At 46.4% G+C, this 21,582-nt stretch overlaps 1 long non-coding RNA gene across 1 annotated transcript; it reads left to right on the top strand.

Moving 5' to 3' along the window:
- The first annotated feature begins 1,739 nt into the window (after positions 1-1,739).
- LOC132209063 (uncharacterized) lies at positions 1,740-20,312 on the top strand. Its single transcript, XR_009445163.1, has 4 exons — positions 1,740-2,618; positions 13,488-13,687; positions 14,186-14,332; positions 19,999-20,312. It is a non-coding gene; the product is annotated as an uncharacterized LOC132209063 (long non-coding RNA).
- The last annotated feature ends 1,270 nt before the right edge of the window (positions 20,313-21,582 follow it).

The raw sequence follows: 21,582 nt of genomic DNA, 5'->3' as shown, positions 1-21,582 counted from the left end.
TGCTGAGATTATTCTGACTGGCCATAAATTTCTTGGTCTGTTCCTCTCTCCGTTTGTTAATAGTAGGACAACGTTAATAGTCCGTAGAGTCAGTAATTAAGAAAGCGCATGTAATGTCGTTTATCTCAAGAGGGTTGGAATATAAAAGCAGCAATGTGCCTCTGAGGCTTTATAAGGCTCTCGTTAGGCCCCATTTAGAATACTGTGTCCAATTTTGGGCCCCATGCTTCAGGAAGGACATTCTAGCCCTGGAGCGTGTCCAGCGTAGATTCACACGGATGATCCCTGGAATGGTAGGTTTAGCGTATGATGAACGGCTGAGGATCCTGGGATCGTACTCATTAGAGTTTAGAAGGTCGAGGGGAGATCTAATAGAAACTTACAAGATAATGAATGGTTTAGAAGGGGTGGACGCTCGGAAGTTGTTTCCGTTAGGGAGACGAGGACCCGTGGGCACAGCCTTAAAATTAGAGGGGGTAAATTTAAAACTGAAATGAGACAACATTTCTTCAGCCAGAGAGTGGTGGGCTTGTGGAATTCATTGCCGCAGAGTGCATGGAGGCCGGGTTGTTGGATGCCTTCAAGGCAGAGATCGACAAATTCTTGATCTCAAAAGGAATCAAGGGCTGCGGGGAAAGTGCAGGGAAGTGGTGTTGAAATGCCCATCATCCATGATTTAAATGGCGGAGTGGGCTTGATGGGCCGAATGGCCCAACTTCGACTTGTATCTTGTGGTCTTAAGGGGCTGGACATGAAGCCATTAGAGGTGAGTGTAGGTGGGGAGGGAGGGAGGGGATAGGTCACTCTGGGAAGGACGAACAGGTCAAGGGGGCGGGAGGAGCTTCGTAGGTAGGGAATGGGGGCTTGGCTTGAGCTGGGAGGAGCGGATGGGTAGGAGGAAGAACAGATTAGGGAGGTGGGGACGAGATGGGCTGGTTTTGGGATGCAGTGGTGGGAGTGGAGATTTTGAAGCTTGTGAAATCCACATTGATAGCATTGGGCTGCAGAGTTCCCAAGGCTCAGTTCAGGAAGGACAACAAACATTGATCAGTCAGTCATACATCCAACAAGAAAACTTTATTTTTTTTAAAAAATAGGATGCATCTGTTAATCAAGTGGCAAAGCATTATCGAGTTTTGAGAAGATTTGTAGCTCAGGGTTCAGGTTCCGGATGTAAGATTGCTCAATGAGCTGGAAGGTTAGTTTTCAGATAATTCGTCACCATTCCAGGTAAAATCATCAGTGAGCCTCCGGTGAAGCGCTGGAGTTCGGTCCCGCTTTCTATTCAAGTGTTTCGGTTTCCTTGGGTTGGTGATGTCATTTCCTGTTCTTTCTCTCAGAGGATGGGAGATGGATTTGGAGCCAATGTGTCCTCCCCAGTGTAGTTTGTGTATGGAATGAACTGCCAGAGGCTATTATACTCACAGTGTTTAAAAGTCACGTGCATGGACACATGAATAGGAAGGGTCTGGAGGGATATGGGCAACATGCTGGCAAATGGAACTAGTCAGTTACGATATCTGGTCGGCCTGAAGGGTCTGTTTCCCTGCTGGACAATTCTGCGACTCTGTCTCTTTGTCTCCCCCTCCCCCTCTCTCATTTGCTCCAGACCCACCCCCAGCCCCCCGCCCCACACACCCCCCGCCCCCCGCCACCCGCCCCCCGCCCCCCGCCACACACACCCCCCGCCCCCCGCCACACACACCCCCCGCCCCCCGCCACACACACAATCTCTGTCTCTCCATCTCTCTGTGTGTGTGCGCCTCACTCTCTGTCTGTCTGTCTCTCTCTCTCTCTATCGTCTTGTCTCTGCTATCTCGCTGTGCACTTCTCTGTCTCTCTCCTCTTTCAGTGTCTCTTTGGTCTTTGTGTGTGTGTGTGCCCCTCTCTGTCTCTGCCTCCCTCTGTGTGTGCTTCTGCCTTTCTCTCTCTCCGTCGCTCCCTGTGACCGTCGACCCCCCACCCCCTCTGCACCGCCCCTCCCCCCGCCTTTTCCTCCATCTCTCTTACTCTCTATCCGAGCCTCTCCACCCGCTCAGCAGGGAGCGTTGTGAGTTTCTTTCGAACAAAGTTTAAAGATCTCTGTTTGAACCCAAGCCATCCGCAATCAGACTGCATTTCTAATCCCCCCCCCCCGCCCTCTCTCTCTCACACACACACACACAGTCTGTCTCTTTCTCCCTTTCAGTCAATCCCCTTCCTCTCTTGGTCCTACTCAAGCCTTTTCCCACCCCCGACTCTGCCTCGGCGATGAGTCCGCTGTCTGGATCCCTTTTCCCAGGCGTGGGCTGAGGACCCAGCGGTTCGGCAGCGGGGATCATCGCACCACGCTCCCGGACCCCTACAACCTCCTGTTCTCCAGCGGCCTCCAGCATGACCACCGGGCTGGGAGCAGGCATCCGGGCTGCCGGAGCGCTCGCTGCTCAGTGGCTCAGCCCTGCGCCGCCTTTGCCGGGAGCGGGGATCCGAGGTGGGAGAAGGCCTCTTCGCCCGGCTCCTGGGCACAGCTACCTGCCTGAACAGCTGCCTGGCACCGAGCCTGCGCTCCCCGAGCACCCGGCCGCGGGTCCGCGACGCCTTCCGGGGCTGAGTAGCCGAAAACTATCTCCTACTGCAAGGTGAGAGCGGGGTTTGGGGTGAAGGGAGGACTGGGGACATGAGCACGGTCCCTGTTTCACATCCTGCGCCGCTCCTATCACAAAGCGAGGGTTTGGGAATGTATGTTTTGGGGGTGAGAATAGCCGTCCCCGGGTGAGGGAAGGCTGGGGGGGACATTGGGAGGGTGTCTATTATACAGCCCTGCGCGGGTTTCCGTAGCCGAACAGCCTACTGCTCTCGTACTACAAGGTAAAGGGAAGGCGGGGGATGGAATGGGGTGGGGTTTCGAGGATAGCCGTCTTGGAAGTGAGAGGACATGGGGAGAGTCACTATCGTACAGCCCAGTGACTGAATGGCTTACAGCTACTGCAAAAGGGTCGTGGTCGGGGGTTGGTTTAGGAGAGGGTTGTTGTAGGGAGGTTTGGGGTCACGGGCAGAGCTGCTTTCTGCAGCCGAACAGCCACTGCCACAAGATGAGATGGGAGGTGGTGTTTTCGGAGCGAGGGGATGCCCCCTCGCCCCGCCGCTGTGGGAAGTAGGATCTTTATCGCACAACCCTCCGTAGCCGAATAGCACTCCGACGACAAGGTGGGAAGGCAGGAGGGGCTCCCGGGGATGAGGGAAGGACAGAACCAGGGTCAGTATAAGGTTAGGGGCTGAACAGACCCCTTCCAGGGGCTGAGGGGAGCTCTTATGCCCTCCGCCAAGCGACCAGCCGAGATCGACCCGCAGCTCTCCGACGACAAGGGGACCCTGTCTCAGAGGCTGGAGCATTTCTGGCCGGAGCTCTGAGGGAAAGGGTCATCGCACCCAAAACGTTACCTCGGGACTTTTTCTTGACAGATGCTGAGCATTTTCGGCAACTTGTGTTTGCATTTCTACCCGGAGGTGGGTTTGTGGAGAGACACCATGGTAAGGGAATGGGTGTGGGGTTTGATGGGGCAGTCACAGAGACTGTCGAGAGAGAGAGAGAGGCAACCCCCGTGTCAGGGTTTGGAAAATCTCCGGCAGTGCTTCATTTCTCTCTCAGCCGAAGGCGCTGCGTGCTTTGGTTTCCTTTGCTCTTGTACTCTCTCCCCCTGTGAATAAAGCCAGAGTGAGAGAGAGAGAGAGTTTGTGGCGGGAGAGAGAAAAGGGACAGAAAGATGGAAATAAAGGAGCATGACAAGGGAGTGAAATTAGGGCCAGCAGAGGTGAGAGAGTGGGAGAGAATCAGAGTGAGGGAGGAAGAGTGATAAAACACAAACAAAAGAGAATGGGAGGTAACGAGGTGTTCATGAGCATGAAACAGCAGGACATGCAGCATCAGAGGCCAGGGAAGCTGATGTCAGCCTGTCTGCTGTGTTCATCTCCCTTCCTCCGTTCCCCCCCTCCTCCTGCCCCTTTGCCCCCCCTCCTCCTGCCCCTTTGCCCCCCCTCCTCCTGCCCCTTTGCCCCCCTCCTCCTGCCCCTTTGCCCCCCCTCCTCCTGCCCCTTTGCCCCCCTCCTCCTGCCCCTTTGCCCCCCTCCTCCTGCCCCTTTGCCCCCCTCCTCCTGCCCCTTTGCCCCCCCTCCTCCTGCCCCTTTGCCCCCCTCCTCCTGCTGCCCCTTTGCCTCCCCACCCCCCTCCTCCTCCTGCCCCTTTGCCCCCCTCCTCCTGCCCCTTTGCGCCCCCGCCCCCCTCCTCCTCCTGTCCCTTTGCCCCCCCGCCCCCCTCCTCCTCCTGCCCCTTTGCCCCCCTCCTCCTGCCCCTTTGCCCCCCCCTCCTCCTGCCCCTTTGCCCCCCCCTCCTCCTGCCCCTTTGCCCCCCCCTCCTCCTGCCCCTTTGCCCCCCTCCTCCTCCTGCCCCTTTGCCCCCCCTCCTCCTCCTGCCCCTTTGCCCCCTCCTCCTCCTCCTGCCCCTTTGCCCCCCCTCCTCCTGCCCCTTTGCCCCCCTCCTCCTCCTGCCCCTTTGCCCCCCCTCCTCCTCCTGCCCCTTTGCCCCCCCTTCCTCTTGCTCCCTCCAGTCATCCATTCCTTCTTCCAGTCAGTCCTCGCTCCCTCCCTCCCTCGCTCCCTCCCACCCTCGCTCCCTCCCACCAGCCATCCATTCCTCCCTCCCTCGCTCCCTCTAGTCAGTCAAAACAACTAAGAAAATTACAGCACAGGAACAGGTCCTTCAGCCCTCCAAGCCTGTGCCGATCAAGATCCTCTGTCTCACCTGTCACCTATTTTCTCACGGTCTGTGTCCATTTGCTCCCTGCCCATCCACGTACCTGTCCAAATATATCTTAAAAGACGCTAACGTGTCTGCGTCTCCCACCTCCGCTGGCAACACGTTCCAGGTGCCCACCAACCTCTGTGTAAAGAACTTTCCATGCGTATGTCCCTTAAACTTTGCTCCTCTCACTTTGAACTCATGACCCCTCGTAATTGAGTCCTCCACTCTGGGGGTAAAAAGCTTTTTGCTGTTCACCCTGTCTATACCCTCATGATTTTGTTGACCTCAATCAGGTCCCCCCCAATCTCCATCTTTCTCATGAAAATAATCCTAATCTACTCAACCTCTCTTCATGGCTAGCACCCTCCATACAAGGCAGCATCCTGGTGAACTTCCTCTGCACCCGCTCCAAAGCATCCACATCCTTTTGGTAATGTGGCGACTGGAACTGTGCACAGTAGTCCAAATGTGGCCAAACCAAAGTCCGATACAACTGCGACATGACCTTGGCAAGTCTTGTACTCGATACCCCATCCAATGAAGGAAAGCATGCCATATGCCTTCGAGACCACCCTATTGACCTGCGTTGTCACCTTCAGGGAACAATGGACCTGAACACCAGATCTCTCTGTTCATCAATTTTCCCCAAGACTTTTCCATTTACTGGAAAGTTCGTCCTTGAATTTGATCTTCCAAAATGCATCACCTCGCATTTTCCCGGATTGAACTCCATCTGCCATTTATCTGCCCAACTCTCCAGTCTATCTATGTTCTCCTGTAACCTCTGATAGTCCCCTTCACTATCGGCTTCTCCATTCCTCCCTTGTAGTGCGATTAGGCAAGACTAAGGAGGCATAGAATGGGTGTGCAAAATGCAGTACAATGGGGACAATTGAATTGTGGAGCTGGTTTAAGGAACAGATATTGCGTGTCCTTGATAGGTACGTCCCTGTCAGGCAGGGAGGAAGCGATCAGCTAAGGGAACCGTGGTTTACTAAAAAACTTGTATCTCTTGTTAAGCAGAAGAGGGAGGCTGATGTGACGATGAGACCAGATGGTTCACATGAGGTGATGGAGAGCTACAGATTAGCTAGGAAGGATTTAAAGAGAGAGTTAAGAAGAGCAAGGAGGGTACACGAGCAGACACTGGCAGGTAAATAAAGGAGAACCCGAAAGCTTTCGATAGGTATGTGAGGAATAAGAGGATGACTTGGGTAGGCATAGGGCCAGTCAAAGACAGAAGTGGGAAGTTGTGTGTGGACGCTGTGGAGATTGGAGAGGTGCTAAATGAATGTTTCTCATCTGTTTTCACTGAGGGACAGGAGAATATTGTAGAGGAGGTGATTGAGTTAGAGGCTACTAGAATTGAAAGGGTTAAGGTTAGTAAGGAGGAAGTGTCATCAATTCGACAACGTGTGAAGGTAGGTAAAGCCCCTGGGCCTGATAGGATTTTTCCGAGGATTGTCTAGGATGCTAGGGAGGAGGTGGTGGAGCCTTTGGCCTTGATCTTGGAGTCCTCATTGTCTACAGGTTTAGTACCAGAGGAGTGGAGGATTGCAAATGTTGTGCCCTTGTTCAAGAGGGGCAGTAGGAATGACCCAGGCAATTATAGACCTGTGAGCCTTAGGTGTGTTGCAGGAAAAATTTTGGAAAGGATTATAAGAGATAGGATTTATAATCATCCAACAATCAACAACTTGATTGGAGATAGTCAGCATGGATTCGTCAAGGACAGGTCGTGTCTCACAAACGTCATTGAGTTTTTTGAGAAGGTGACCAAGCATGTCGATGAGGGTCGGGCAGTTGGCGTGGTGTACATGGACTTGAGTAAAGCCTTTGATAAGTTTCCCCATGGTAGGCTCTCGGAGAAAATACAGAGGCACGGGATTGAGGGAGATTTAGCCAGTTGGATTAGAAACTGGCTTTCGGTAAGAAGGCAACAAGTGGTGGTTGATGGAGAATATTCAGCCTGGAGTCCAGTTACGCGTGGTGTACCTCAAGGATCTGTTTTGTGACCACTGCTGTTTGTCATTTGTATAAATGACTTGGACGCAGGAATTGGTTGATGGGTTCGTGAGTTTGCAGATGACACTAAAGTCGGTGGAGTGGTGGACAGTGTGGAAGAATGTTGCAGGTTGCAGGGAGACTTGGATAAACTGCAGAATTGTCCCGAAATTTGGCAAATGGAGATTAATATGGATAAATATGAGGTGATTCACTTTGGGAGGAATAATAGGAAGGCAGAACACCGGGTCAACGGAAAGATTCTTGGCAGTGTAGATGAGCAGAGGGATCGTGGTGTCCGTGTACATAGATTCCTGAAAATTGCCACCCAGGTTGATAGTGCTGTTCAGAAGTCTGATGGTGTTTTAGGTTTCATTGGTAGAGGGATTGAGTTGCGGAGACGTGATGTCATGCTGCAACTCTACAAAACGCTAGTGCGGCCTCAGTTTGAATATTGCGTGGTCGCTCCATTACAGGAAGGATGTGGAATCATTGGAACAGGTGCAGAGGAGATTTACCAGAATGTTGCCTGGTCTGGAGCGAAGGTCTTATGAAGAAAGGCTGAGGAACTTGGGTCTGTTCTCATTGGAGAGAAGGAGGCTCAGAGGGGATTTAATAGAGACATGCAAGATGGTCAGTGGATTAGATAGGGTGCACAGTGAGAGTTTTTTTCCGAGGATGATGACTTCAGCTTGTACAAGGGGGTGCAGCTACACTTTGAGGGGTGATGGATTTAAGACAGATGTCAGAGGCAGGTTCTTTACTCAGAGAGTGGTAAGGGCGTGGAATGCCCTGCCTGCTAATGAAGTTAACTCAGCCACATGAGGGGCATTTAAACAGCCCTTGGATCAGCATATGGTTGACAATAGGATTGTGCAGGGGAATGGGCTTCGATTAGTTCACAGGTCGGCGCAACATGGAGGGCCGAAGGGCCTGTTCTGCGTTGTGTTCTTCTATGTTCAGTTACAGTTCACAGATTACTCTACCACTCATTTTAGTGTTGTGTGAAGAGGATAATGAACATCTGCAGAAGGACGCAGAAAGTGTAAGTGAATGGACAATGGCAGATGGAGTGCAACGATGGTAAAAGTGAGACTATCCATTTTGGTAGCAATTAGGGCAAAATGGAGTATTAGTTCAATGGTGAAAAATTGTAGCATGCTGCTATTCCCCGGCTGCATGTTTTAAAGGCCAAGACGGACAGATCTTTGAACAGCAAAGGAATTGAGTTTAAAAATCGGGAGGGGATGCTCCAGTTGTATAGGGTGCTGGTGAGGCTTGATGTCGAATAGTTTGTACAGTTTTAGTCTCCTCACTTGAGAAAGGATGTGCTGGCAGTGGAGGGGGTGCAAAGGAGCTTCACAAGATTGATTCCACAATTGAAAATGTTGCTGTATGGGGAGAGATTGAGGAGACTTGGATTGCACTCTCTGAGACTTCGAAGAATGAGGGGTGTTCTAATAGCACCTTTTAAAATGATGAAAGAAATAGATAGGAAAGAAACACGGAAGTTGTTTCCACTGATGGGTGAAATTACAACTAGGCGGCACAGCCTCAAAATAAGGGTGAACAGATTTCAGACTGAGTTGAGGATGAGCTTCTTCATCCAAAGGGTTGTGAATCTGTGGAATTCTCTGCTCAGTGAAACAGTCAAGGTTCCCTGGTTGAATGTTTTAAAGGCCAAGACAGATAGATCTTTGAACAGCAAAGGAATTGAGTGTTATGGTGAATGGGAGGGTAAGTGGAACTGAGTCCGCAAAAAGATCAGCGATGACCTTATTGAATGGCGGAGCGAGCTGGAAGAGACAGATGACCTACTCCTTTATTTCTTCTGTCCATATGTCCTTAGATTGCCATCCTTGTCATTCCTCCTTCCCTGGAATAGGCCAGTTCTGAACGCTGATCAGTAGGTCTTTAAATATCTCCCGCGTATCAAATGCCGACTTGTTCAATCAAAGCTCCTCCCAATTAATACTGCTGAGCTCCTACCTAATACTGATGTAATTTTCCTTCCCCCAATTTCATAGCTTCCCCCAAGGTCCTGATTATTCATAGCTATCTTAAAATGTAAGGAGAGGCGATCACCCCGTTGAAGAAGCTCCTGGTTCAGTGTTTTCCCCCATGTGGGAGTCAACTACAGGTTTTCTTGTTCCAAGGTTGGGGAGGAAATAGCCGAGTGGTATTATTGCTGGACTGTTAATTCAGAGACTTAGATAACATTCTGGGGACCTGTGTTCAAATCCCAGCACAGCAGGTGGTGGAATTTGAATTGAATACAAAAGAAAATCATGAATGAAGAATCTAATGATGACCATGAATCCATTGTCAAATGTCAGAAAAACCCACCTGCTTCACTGATGTCCTTTCGGAAAGGAAACTGCCATCCTTACATGGTCTGGCCTACATGTGACTGCAGACCCACAGCTAGATGATTGACTCTGAACTGTCCCCTGGGCAATTCGGGATGGACAATAAACACTGCCGAGCTAGTGATGTCCTCCTCCCATTAGCAAATAAATAAAATTGGATTCTATGTCTTCCGATTGAAGATCGTTTCTTGTTCTCACAGTAATTTCATCGCTTACAGTCAGTTTCCCTCTTGCCTGTCTTTTTGGAATGTCACGTAGCCCTGCACATTTACCTCCAGTGTTGATCGCCTTATAACCATGTCTTTGTAATAGCTCTCAAATCATGCCCGTCAACCTGTATGTGTGCTATGAATTTGTTGATTTTGTTCTGAATACAATGAGCACGCAAGCAAAGAGTCATTAATTTTGATTTATAACTTTATTTCACCTCTTGACACTATTTACAGCTGTTTTCTGTTTCTACATGCTGTCTTTTCCAGTCCCATGCTGAGTATTGTTATCCCAATAGTTCTTTAATGTCAGTGTGTGTGTATTCCCGGGCGACTATGCTCGTGTGGTCTACGGAGTTGTGGAGGTCACAGTTCTAGGACAGCCATTTCATAGGCCTCTGCTGCAGCTAAGAAGAAAAGACAATCTCTTGCTCTGAGCTCTGCAAACCAGGGCAATGTCAAAAAGGAAACAAGGTCAAAAGAATTTCAACAAGGATCTCAAAATTAACTACTGAATTCACATAAGCATTCCGGGGATCGGCCAATGTAGTGGCCACAACATCCCACTTTCTATTCCTCACAAACAATCCAAAGGCTGAACTATCCGTATCCCTCTTAACTTTTACGTTTTTTGAGCTAATTTCTTGTTTCTAACTTGTGTGTATTTGTGGTGCCTTATGACTTCTTGCATTTAGCAATTGATAAACTCACTTTCTCACTAATTCAGTAAAACCTAGTTTTATAGAATCCCCAGTGTGGAAACAGGCCATTCAGTTCGAGAAGTCCACAGCAACCCTACAAAGAGCATCCCACCCAGACCCATCCCCATTCCCTACTCTATCCCTGTCAGCCTGCATTTCCCATGGCTAATATACCTAACCTACACGTGTGTGGGCACTGTGGGTAATTCAGCATTCCCAATCCACCGAACCTGCACATCTCTGGACTGGTCAAAACAATGATTCGATTTGAATTAGTTATAATGCAGCTGTTAACAGTAATCCTCCGTCCCTGTGTTGGAGCGAGATTTAACATTCAAGATCAAAAATGAAACACTTGAACAAGGTAGCTCAAATTGAGGTTGTTGACTTGCTCGCCGAGCTGGCTTGTTTTCATTGAGACGTTTCGTCACCATGATTGGTGACATCACCAGCAGAGCCTCCAACGAAACAATGTTACTTTACTCTGTCTGGAATTTATACTGTCCGGTCAGTTACCATGAGTACTGTCATTTCGGGTTTTGATCTGTATGGGTTTGTATGTGCGGTCCAATTGTATCTGTTTGTTGGTTGCATTATGGGTGGAGGATCACGCCACTCATACGGAACTGGGACAAGGTAACCATAGTAGCCCAAGCCAAGTGTAGACACGCAGAGGAATTCCTAGAGGCATGGTTCACCACCCATTCTGCAGGCTCACATTCTTGGTCTCTTCAGTTTGAATATGATCACTTAACCATATCCTTTATGACAAACAACAGAGTCTTACTTCCTAAAATCTTCAAACAGGACTGTCCAGACAGATTCACTTGTTCTCATGATATCGTTTTCTGCTGGAGGGATTCCGAAATGTCTGCATTCTTCCTCAACTGAGCATTCCTTGCGTTCGTGGTTGACAGAGCTCTCGGCCATGTCCAACCCATCTCGTACACTTTGGCCTCACCCCTGATGAGGTACCCTGGTCCTCAATGACCAACCCATCAATATCCACATCTAGAAGAACATCAGCTACGATTTCCAACAAGATCCCACCACCAGGCATATATTCCCCTCCCCTCCCTTGTCAGCCTTCTGCAGGGACCATTCCATCAGGACACCTCGGTCCACTCCTTATCCATTCGCAACACCTCCCCATAACCCGACAGCACTTTCCATGCCACCACAGAAGGCATAACATCTGTCCATTTACTTCCTCCGGCTTCACTATCCAAGGCTTCCAGGGGAAGCAGCGATTTACCCACACTTGACTCACTCTTGTCTACTGTATTCACTGCTCACAATATTGTCTCGCTCTGCATCGGGGAGACGAAACACAGACTGACCAACCACTTGGCTGAACACCTATATTCTGTACATAAAAATGGCCCCAGGTTTCCAATTGCCGATCACTTGAGCACCCCATCATGATCCCTGGTCAAAATCTCTGTCTCAGGCTTGCTGCAGTGCTCCAGTGAGTGCAAGGTAGAAGACAAAAATCTCATGTTTGCTTTGCAGAACACCTCCGCTCGGTTCACAATCAACAACAGCACCTTCCAGTCACCAACCATTTTAACTCCTTTAACTCCCCCTCCCATTCCTTAGACGGCATGTCCATCATGGGCCTCCTGCAGTGCCACAATGATGCCACCCGAAGGGGGCAGGAACAGCAACTCATATTCCGCTTGGGAACCCTGCAGCCCAATGGTATCAATGTGAACTTCACCAGTTTCAAAATCTCCCCTTCCCCTACTGCATCCCTAAACCAGCCCAGTTCGTCCCCTCCCCCCACTGCACCACACAACCAGCCCAGCTCTCCACCCCCCCACCCCACCCACTGCATCCCAAAACCAGTCCAACCTGTCTCTGCCTCCCCAACCGGTTCTTCCTCTCACCCATCCCTTCCTCCCACCCCAAGCCGCACCCCCATCTACCTACTCACCTCATCCCACCTCCTTGACCTGTCCGTCTTCCCTGGACTGACCTATCCCCTCCCTACCTCCCCACCTATACTCTCTCCACCTATCTTCTTTACTCTCCATCTTCGGTCCGCCTCCCCCTCTCTCCCTATTTATTCCAGTTCCCTCTCCCCATCCCCCTCTCTGATGAAGGGTCTAGGCCCGAAACGTCAGCTTTTGTGCTCCTGAGATGCTGCTTGGCCTGCTGTGTTCATCCAGCCTCACATTTTATTATCTTGGAATTCTCCAGCATCTGCAGTTCCCATTATCTCTGATACTATTTATAACACACCACACTGACTGTAACTACAAGCTGTGTGTTTCTTCAACAAAATATCTGCAAATAAACAAACATCCTGGATGAAGACTTATTATCTGACACTCCACTCACACCAGTTGTATGATCTTTTGATCTGTCTGCTTATAAATTGTGTGCCTGTGTGTTTTCCTCTCTGACCACACATGATGAAGGGACTGCACTTCAAAAGCTTGTATGATTTCAAATAAACCTGTCAGATTATAACCTGATGCTATGTGGCTTCTGACTTTGTCCATCCTCGTCCAACACCAGCACCTCCACATTATAAGTGTTTGAAACCAAGTCAGTGCAACAGGTATATGTCGAACATTTGACTTCAGAAGGATGCCTCGTGCTGAAAAGTTTATTAATAACAAAGGATTTCTCCATTATGCCATCTATCATAACATGCTGCGCCTCACAGTCATAATGAAAGGATGCCCACTTGAATTTAGCAGCGCCAAGAACAGTTATGGACATTTTTAGCATGGGAGAAGGCCATTCAACCTATTTTATCTGTCCCAGCTCTCTCCCAGAGCAACAAAATTAATCCTTTTCTCGAATTCATTCCACATATTTCACAGGATTGAAATATATAGGTACATAGTTAAGAGATTTTAACATCGAGTGAGCAGTTCTCGCACTTCACCTTGTCACTAACAATTGAAAACGTGACTTAGAAAGAGTGGGTCTTTATTTTGTTCTGTTGTGATGATGAAGAAGATGCAAGTCCAAGTGCTGGAACTGGCCTCTTGAACTTAGAAACATTTAAATGTGTATAAAATGAATTCTGTGCGCATCTATTAAAAGCAGTTTTATGGAAGGAAAAGGTACCAAAGAAGATTTGGTGTATTGTACTTGATGCTATTATACTCCAACCTGTGAAAACAGAACTCTACGACTGTGAGTGTTGAGATCTGAGAGGGTGCTATCTTGTTTGAATTTACATTGCTAAGTCTAGGCCTATTTTCCCAACAGCAAAATTGGTAATGCAGAAAGAAATGGATGTTTCTCGCATTTGTTGGCTGTAAGTGTCTGTTTAAAGTTTGAGTACAGTTTCCTCATATACAGGTGCTTAACCTGCTTTTACAGTTTGAACATTTGTTGTGCCAATGAAAATTGTTTGAATGGTTTCACCTCCAGTTTTCTTCTTTATACATATTTGGTATTTTTTCAGGGTAAGGACTGCCTGCAAAATCTGAGATTGGGCTTTGAAAGACATCAACCTTTGCTTGCGAGAGATAATGGTAACTGCAGATGCTAGAGAATGCGAGATAACAATGTGTGGAGCTGGATGAACACAGCAGGCCAAGCAGCATCTCAGGAGCACAAAAGCTGACATTTCGGGCCTCGACCCTTCATGCGAGAGAACGTAACGTAAGAAAGAAGAACAGGACTAAGTAGTATTATCCTTCAAAGCCTTGTTGAGTTGATTTGTCCTGTTTTGTTCCTTACTTTTACATTTATTAAATCCACTTTTTTAAAAGCATTCTTTCACAGGATGAGGGCACTGCTGGCAAGGCTAACATTCATTTCCCATCCAGGAATGGCTTGGTAGGCCATTTTGGAAGTCAGTAGAGAGTCAGCCATATTCCTGTGAATTTGAAGTCAGATACCAGAATTGTGAAGGGATGCAGATTCCCTTCCCTAAAGAATAGATTAGTGAATTCAGTTTTCTGTTACAATAATTTATGATAGTTTCATCGTCACTGTTACTTTTAACTCGAGATCTTTATGAATTAAATGTCATTTCCAGCAGATGCTTTTGTATATTATATTTAATATTAGGATTTTAGTTTTAACTTAATTTCTTATTAACATTTAATCATTAATTTCAGGATGTTTCTCAGATTTTATACGCTTCCTCTCCATTAGGTTTTTAAAGAAGAAATTGCCCCAGTCAAACAAGAAGTCAAAATATTAAATGATCTGGCCAGTCAATTATCTCCGCTTGATGTCTCTTTCTCTCCAAAGATTTCTCACCAGCTTGACGACCTAAATATGAGGTTGAAATTTATACAGGTAACAGTGAAAACATTTTCTAAACTAGCCAATCTGTTGAAGAAAGCATGTCCAGATAATTTGGCTTCAAATATATGAGTAAGATAAAGAACCGTTTCAATTGAAGCAAGCAATTAATATTTTATTATCATAGTTTATGAAGTTATCCAATTTTATAATATTACGTTTTCAAAAATACAATGTTCTTGTCTGTAGTCTGCACTTTAGAATGTAATCGCAAAACAAAATCCAAATAGTGAGACATAGAACATAGAACATAGAACATAGAACAGTACAGCACAGAACAGGCCCTTCAGCCCACAATGTTGTGCCGACCATTGATCCTCATGGATGCACCCTCAAATTTCTGTGACCATATGCATGTCCAGCAGTCTCTTAAATGACCCCAATGACCTTGCTTCCACAACTGCTGCTGGCAACGCATTCCATGCTCTCACAACTCTCTGCGTAAGGAACCTGCCTCTGACATCCCCTCTATACTTTCCACCAACCAGCTTAAAACTATGACCCCTCGTGCTAGCCATTTCTGCCCTGGGAAATAGTCTCTGGCTATCGACTCTATCTATGCCTCTCATTATCTTGTATACCTCAATTAGGTCCCCTCTCCTCCTCCTTTTCTCCAATGAAAAGAGACCGAGCTCAGTCAACCTCTCTTCATAAGATAAGCCCTCCAGTCCAGGCAGCATCCTGGTAAACCTCCTCTGAACCCTCTCCAAAGCATCCACATCTTTCCTATAATAGGGCGCCCAGAACTGGACGCAGTATTCCAAGTGCGGTCTAACCAAAGTTTTATAGAGCTGCAACAAGATCTCACGACTCTTAAACTCAATCCCCCTGTTAATGAAAGCCAAAACACCATATGCTTTCTTAACAACCCTGTCCACTTGGGTGGCCATTTTAAGGGATCTATGTATCTGCACACCAAGATCCCTCTGTTCCTCCACGCTGCCAAGAATCCTATCCTTAATCCTGTACTCAGCTTTCAAATTCGACCTTCCAAAATGCATCACCTCGCATTTATCCAGGTTGAACTCCATCTGCCACCTCTCAGCCCATCTCTGCATCCTGTCAATGTCCCGCTGCAGCCTACAACAGCCCTCTACACTGTCAACGACACCTCCGACCTTTGTGTCGTCTGCAAACTTGCTGACCCATCCTTCAATTCCCTCGTCCAAGTCATTAATAAAAATTACAAACAGTAGAGGCCCATGGACAGAGCCCTGTGGAACCCCACTCACCACTGACTTCCAGGCAGAATATTTTCCTTCTACTACCACTCGCTGTCTTCTGTTGGCCAGCCAATTCTGTATCCAAGCAGCTAAGTTCCCCTGTATCCCATTCCTCCTGACCTTCTGAATGAGCCTTCCATGGGGAACCTTATCAAATGCCTTACTGAAGTCCATATACACCACATCCACAGCTCGACCCTCATCAACCTTCCTAGTCACATCCTCAAAAAACTCGATAAGGTTTGTAAGGCATGACCTACCCCTCACAAAGCCGTGTTGACTGTATTTGATCAAGCCATGCTCTTCCAGATGGTCATAAATCTTATCCCTCAGAATCCTTTCTAACACCTTGCAGACAACAGACGTGAGACTTACCGGTCTATAATTGCCGGGGATTTCCCTATTTCCTTTCTTGAAGAGAGGAATTACATTTGCCTCTCTCCAGTCCTCAGGTACGACTCCAGTGGAGAGCGAGGATGCAAAGATCTTCGCAAGTGGCGAAGCAATTGCATTTCTCGCTTCCCAAAGCAGCCGAGGACAAATCTGATCCGGGCCTGGCGACTTGTCAATCTTAATGTTTGACAAAATTTTCAGTACATCAGCTTCCTCTATCTCTATCCATTCCAGCATGCACACCTGCTCTTCAAAGGTTTCATTCACTACACAGGTCGTTTCTTTCGTAAAGACAGAAGCAAAAAACTCATTTAGGGCTTCCCCTACCTCCTCAGGCTCCACACACAAGTTCCCTATGCTATCCCTGATCGGCCCTACTCTTTCTTTGACCATTCTCTTATTCCTCACGTAAGTGTAAAATGCCTTTGTGTTTTCCCGGATTCCTTCTGCCAAGCCTTTCTCGTGCCCCCTCCGAACTACAGTCTGAAATGGTTCAGGACTGGAACAATTTGAATATATTCAGGATGAAGCTGCAGGTGGCAGATATTTTTCCCGATCCATCCAAAAGAATTTGGAATTGGACCATTGTGCTCACTGCTGTACACTTCAGTATTATGTATTGTTTCATATTTTAAGTCCCTGAGAAAGACATACTTTAATGAATTGCAACAAAGATATACTTGATGCATTGAAGGGAAGAATGACATAAAGTTGTATGAACTGCATGTATTTCTTTCAATTGAGCAGATTTTGATTGATGTCAGCAAAGTAGTAGATGAAAGTTTTCTTTATCCCATAAAGCCGCATGAAATGTTTTATTGAGCAAATTATTTCAGTCTTGTTCTGTGTCAGCAGCTCGCTTGGCCATGTAGCGCAATAAAACTCCTTATCGGTTCTAGCAAGCAGACAAAAACATAAATAGCACCAGGATCTGGATGTTCTACCTCTTGACCCTACCTCACCATCCGATAAGACATGGCTGACCTGCCCGGGACTCAACTCCTCTTCCATACCGGCTTCTCAGAGCGCTCAACTTCTCTATTTCAAAAATCTTATCTACCACCTTCTTTAAATACTTCCAGTGATCTACCTTTCACAATTCTCTTGTATTCTAAACAATCGCTACCTGCTGAAAGAAGAAATTCCTTTGCATCTCAGGTTTCAATAAATGTTCCCTTCTTCTGTAACTATGTTGCTGAGTTTGAGATTTCCACAATAATGGAAACATTGTCTTCACATCTAGCCTGTCAAAAAATTTTGTGTTTCAGTAAGGTCACCCCTCATTCTTCTAAACTTGAATGAATAAAGACCTTCTGTGCAACCATTCTTGATAAATCATGATCCGATGAATCGGCCCAGTGAGTCTCTTTTGAACTGCTTCCTATGGCTGTGTATCCTTTCTTGTATTTCTCCAAGTGTGACCTCCTCAATAGCCTGATCAGTTGCAAAAAAACTTGCCCATTTTTAAACTGAAACCTCCTTACAATAAAGGCCAAAATTCCATTTGCCTTCTAAATTACTTGCATCACCATCGTCATGGCTCACATCAACTCCAACCTACCAAAGTGCTTTGATCCTTTGCAATTCACCTACCACTGCAACAGGTCTCCAGCTGATACCGTCTCCCTGGCCTGACAGTCATCCCTGGAATGTCTGGATAACAAGGATACCTACATCAGGCTGTTACTTATTGATCAGACCACCACCTTCCACACTGTAATTCCAAACAAACTCCTCTCTGAACTCTGAGACCTCGGCCTCAGCATCCCTCTCTGTAACAGGATTCTCGACTTCCTGACCCAGAGACCACAATCAGTAAGGATAGGTGACAACACTTGCTCCACCGTAAACCTCAACACCGGTGCCCAGCAAAGCTGCCCCTACTCTATACTCCTTATGCAATCATGACTGTGTGGCCCCAACTCCATTTACAAGTTTGCTGATGACGCTTCCATTGTAGGTCGGACCTCAAACAACAATAAGTCAGATTACAGGAAAAGCAATTGAGTGCTTGCTGGCATGATGGAAAGATAACAATCTGTCCATCAGCATAAGCAAAATGGAGGAGCTGGTCATTGATTTCAGGAAGCTTCTGTCTGCAGCAATGGTGCTGAGGTGGAGATGGTTGATAGTATGAAGTTCCTGGGAATGTTGCTCACCAACAATCTGTCCTGGTCAACCCATGTCGACATGATGGTCAAGGAGGCTAAGAAAATTCAGCATGTCCATGAGGACCCTACCTGTTTTTGGAGATGCATCCTATCTGGATGCATCACTGTGTGGTATGGCAGCTGCTGTTCCCAAGACTGCAAGAAGCGAAAGAGAATCATGAGCACAGCCCAATCCGTCACGCAAACTAGCCTTCCATCCATTGACTCCATCTACACTTCCCACTGCCTTGAGAAAGCAACCAACATAATCAAAATACCCCCTCACTCTGATTATACTCTCTTCTGTCGGGCAGAGGATATCAGATTGAAAAAGCGTACAAATAGATTTAAGAACAGCCTCTTTCCTGTTGTGACTTTTGGACGGACCTCTCAAGTGTTAATTCTGATCTCTCTCTCTCAGCCTCTTCTCTGTGGCTGTAACACTATTCTGCACTTTGTACGGTGTGATTTGCCTACACAGCATGCAAATCAACACTTTTCACAGTATCTCAGTACATGTGACAGCAACAAAACAATCATTCACCTGCACGCTAGTATGTGTTTCATGGACGAGAGCATCCAAGTCCCCTACCCTGCATTTTTTTTTAGAGTCTCCCTCTATTTAAGTAAGAGTCTATCTTTTGATTCTTCCTACCAAAGTGTACTTTCCTACATTAAACTCTCTCTACCAACTTTTTTCCGACTTGCTCGACCTGTCTATCCCCTTGCAGATTCTTTCTGTCCTCATGACAACATTCCCTTACTCTATTTTTGTAGCATCAGCAAATTTGGATGAATTTATGCCTTGTCCCCTCCTCTAAGTTATGAATATAGAGAGTAAATAATTCTCATCCTTGGACTGATCCCTGTGGCACTCCACTAGTTATGGCTTTCCGGCCTGATAAAGATGGTGGTTAGAAAATAACTGGCTGAACCACTGAAATGAAAAATGTGAAAAAATATGCGTTTTCATTGTTTGTGAAATAGTTAAATCAGATTGTAGATAATAAAATATAAATATTACAGTAGTTCTTCATAGTTTATCATTGAGCTTTATGAGAATTCTGAATATAGTTCCTGATTTATGATAACATCAGTTTTCATGCATCTTTGTCTGAGAATTCAGATTTGTTTTGTCAAAAATTGTGCTGTGCCACACATGATATTTGCTAAATCTGTCCTGTCCCAGCAGTTCAACTCGTTCAGTTTTGAGATAACTTTTGTAAGGACCCCACAGTTGAGCTACCTTGCGTTGATAGCTCACTACACACTTCTTGCATTGAAACAAATGCACCTCAGACCACCTGTCCGTCAGCATTCATCATCTGCTCTGTGTCTACTCTTCCTCTTGGTCACACTGACTTCATTATCTAGTTCCTTACAGGCTGTAGTTATTATCTTGTTACTGCCCACTAACCTGTGCATTTGGCTCCCATCCCCCTGCCACATTACGAGGTCTTACGAGGAAAGGCTGAGGGACTTGAGGCTGTTTTCATTAGAGAGAAGAAGGCTGAGAGGTGACTTAATTGAAACATATAAAATAATCAGAGGGTTAGATAGGGTGGATAGGGAGAGCCTTTTTTCTGGATGGTGACGGCGAGCGCGACGGGGCATAGCTTTAAATTGAGGGGTGAAAGATACAGGACAGATGTCAGAGGTAGTTTCTCGACTCGGAGAGTAGTAAGGGAATGGAACGCTTTGCCTGCAATGGTAGTAGATTTGCCAACTTTAGGTACATTCAAGTCGTCGTTGGATAAGCATATGGACGTACATGGAATAGTGTTGGTTAGATGGGCTTGAGATCGGTACGACAGGTCGACACAACATCGAGGGCCCAAGGGCCTGTACTGTGCTGTAATGTTCTGTGTTCTGTGTTTTATTTATTGTTGAATAGCAGCAGGAGGTGAGGAGGCAGAGACTGCAACCCTGAGGTCACGGAGGGAAGGTAAAGAGGCTCTTACTTGGAGATTGAGAAGCAGGAGAGGGCACAACCCAGAGGTTTGGGAGTGGAGAGAGGCTGCAAGTTGGAGGTCAAGGTGAGGAGAGGCACCAGTTGATGTTGTAGATTAAATGTAATACAGAAAATTGTGAAGTTTGGTTCGAAAAACAGTACATAAAACAGAAGGAACCATTCTAAATGGGTGCAGAAGCAGACCGGTTTTGCTGTTCTGTGCATAAACCATTCAGTTAAACCACAGCTAGTCTGAGCTTCAACTCTGTTTACCTGCTGAAAAGTCAGGTCGACTGAAAACATTAGCTTGCTTTCTCTCCATGGCTGCTGCCTGACCTACTGTGGTCTCCGGCATTTTTTGTCGTCAGTCTGTTTACCTCCCTTTCTTCTATATCCTTTCATAGCCTTAGCTATCAAAAATAATTTCAGTCACACTCGTTCTTATTGATCCAGCACCCGCATTCTTTTATGAGAGAGTATTTGAGATCTTGACTGTTGTTTGTATTAAGATAAAAGTGCTTCCTGATTTCAGTTCTGAATGGCTTGCCATTGAATCTCATATATTAATAGATAATACTTCTGATAAGAAATGTTTTCAGAGTGTTATAGTGGAAGCTTCTATGTTCTGTGCATCCTCTATCTAGCCACCAGACTCAGAGTACCTGTTGGGACCATCCAAAAATGACTGAACATTTTCACTCATTAGGTAAGTAGATTGATAACAGGACTCTGGTTCTGTGCCACTGTCAGATCATTGCGACTCCAAAAGGTACCAAAGTAAATTCTGGATTCTAGGCAAATATACCTATGTGTTTAGATCTATTTAGATGCATTCATGTAGGCTAAAAATACTTGAAATAATGTATAATTAGGAGTGACAGACAACATCTGTGACATTAAATGAAAAACAAGAACAAAGAACTTTGGTTCATATTTCAGCTTCGACAGGCACTAAACAACTAAAAGCACTGTATAACCAATGAAGTAAGTTTTTGAAGTATGTTTGTAATGTCGGAAACACAGCAACAAATATATGCGCAGAAGGCTTTCACAAACAGAACTGTAAAAATGACCACTTACTTTGTGATATTGATTGAATGCTAAGTGTTGGCCAGAATGTAGATCCACTGAACTGAATACAGGTGGTTTGTGGGTAAGAAAGTCTTAACCCTTTGGACAAACCTAATTTTATTTGTAATTTATTAGCAATAACTGAATTGTGCAGTTTAAGTTCAGAAGTTCCCAATTTTAAGTGGAGTTTTAACAAATTCACCTTTGAAGAGTGTTTGGGCTTGATGAACCCAAGTCTCAACTGAGTTAACTCAGCCTTTTGTGTTAGGGATGTATAAATTATCCATCTTAGGGGAGGCGATGGCCTCACGGTATTGTCACTGGACTGTTCATCCAGAGAGACAAATCATGTTCTGGGGACCTGGATTCAAATCCCGCTGTGGCAGATGGTGGAATTTGAATTCAATAAATATCCGGAATTCACAATCTGATGATGACCATGAATCTGTTGTTGCT

Source organism: Stegostoma tigrinum, unplaced genomic scaffold, assembly GCF_030684315.1.
Source record: "Stegostoma tigrinum isolate sSteTig4 unplaced genomic scaffold, sSteTig4.hap1 scaffold_64, whole genome shotgun sequence".
Classification (NCBI taxonomy): domain Eukaryota; kingdom Metazoa; phylum Chordata; class Chondrichthyes; order Orectolobiformes; family Stegostomatidae; genus Stegostoma; species Stegostoma tigrinum.
The sequence above is the reverse complement of the archived record's forward strand: the minus strand, read 5'-3'. Positions and strand labels throughout refer to the sequence as shown.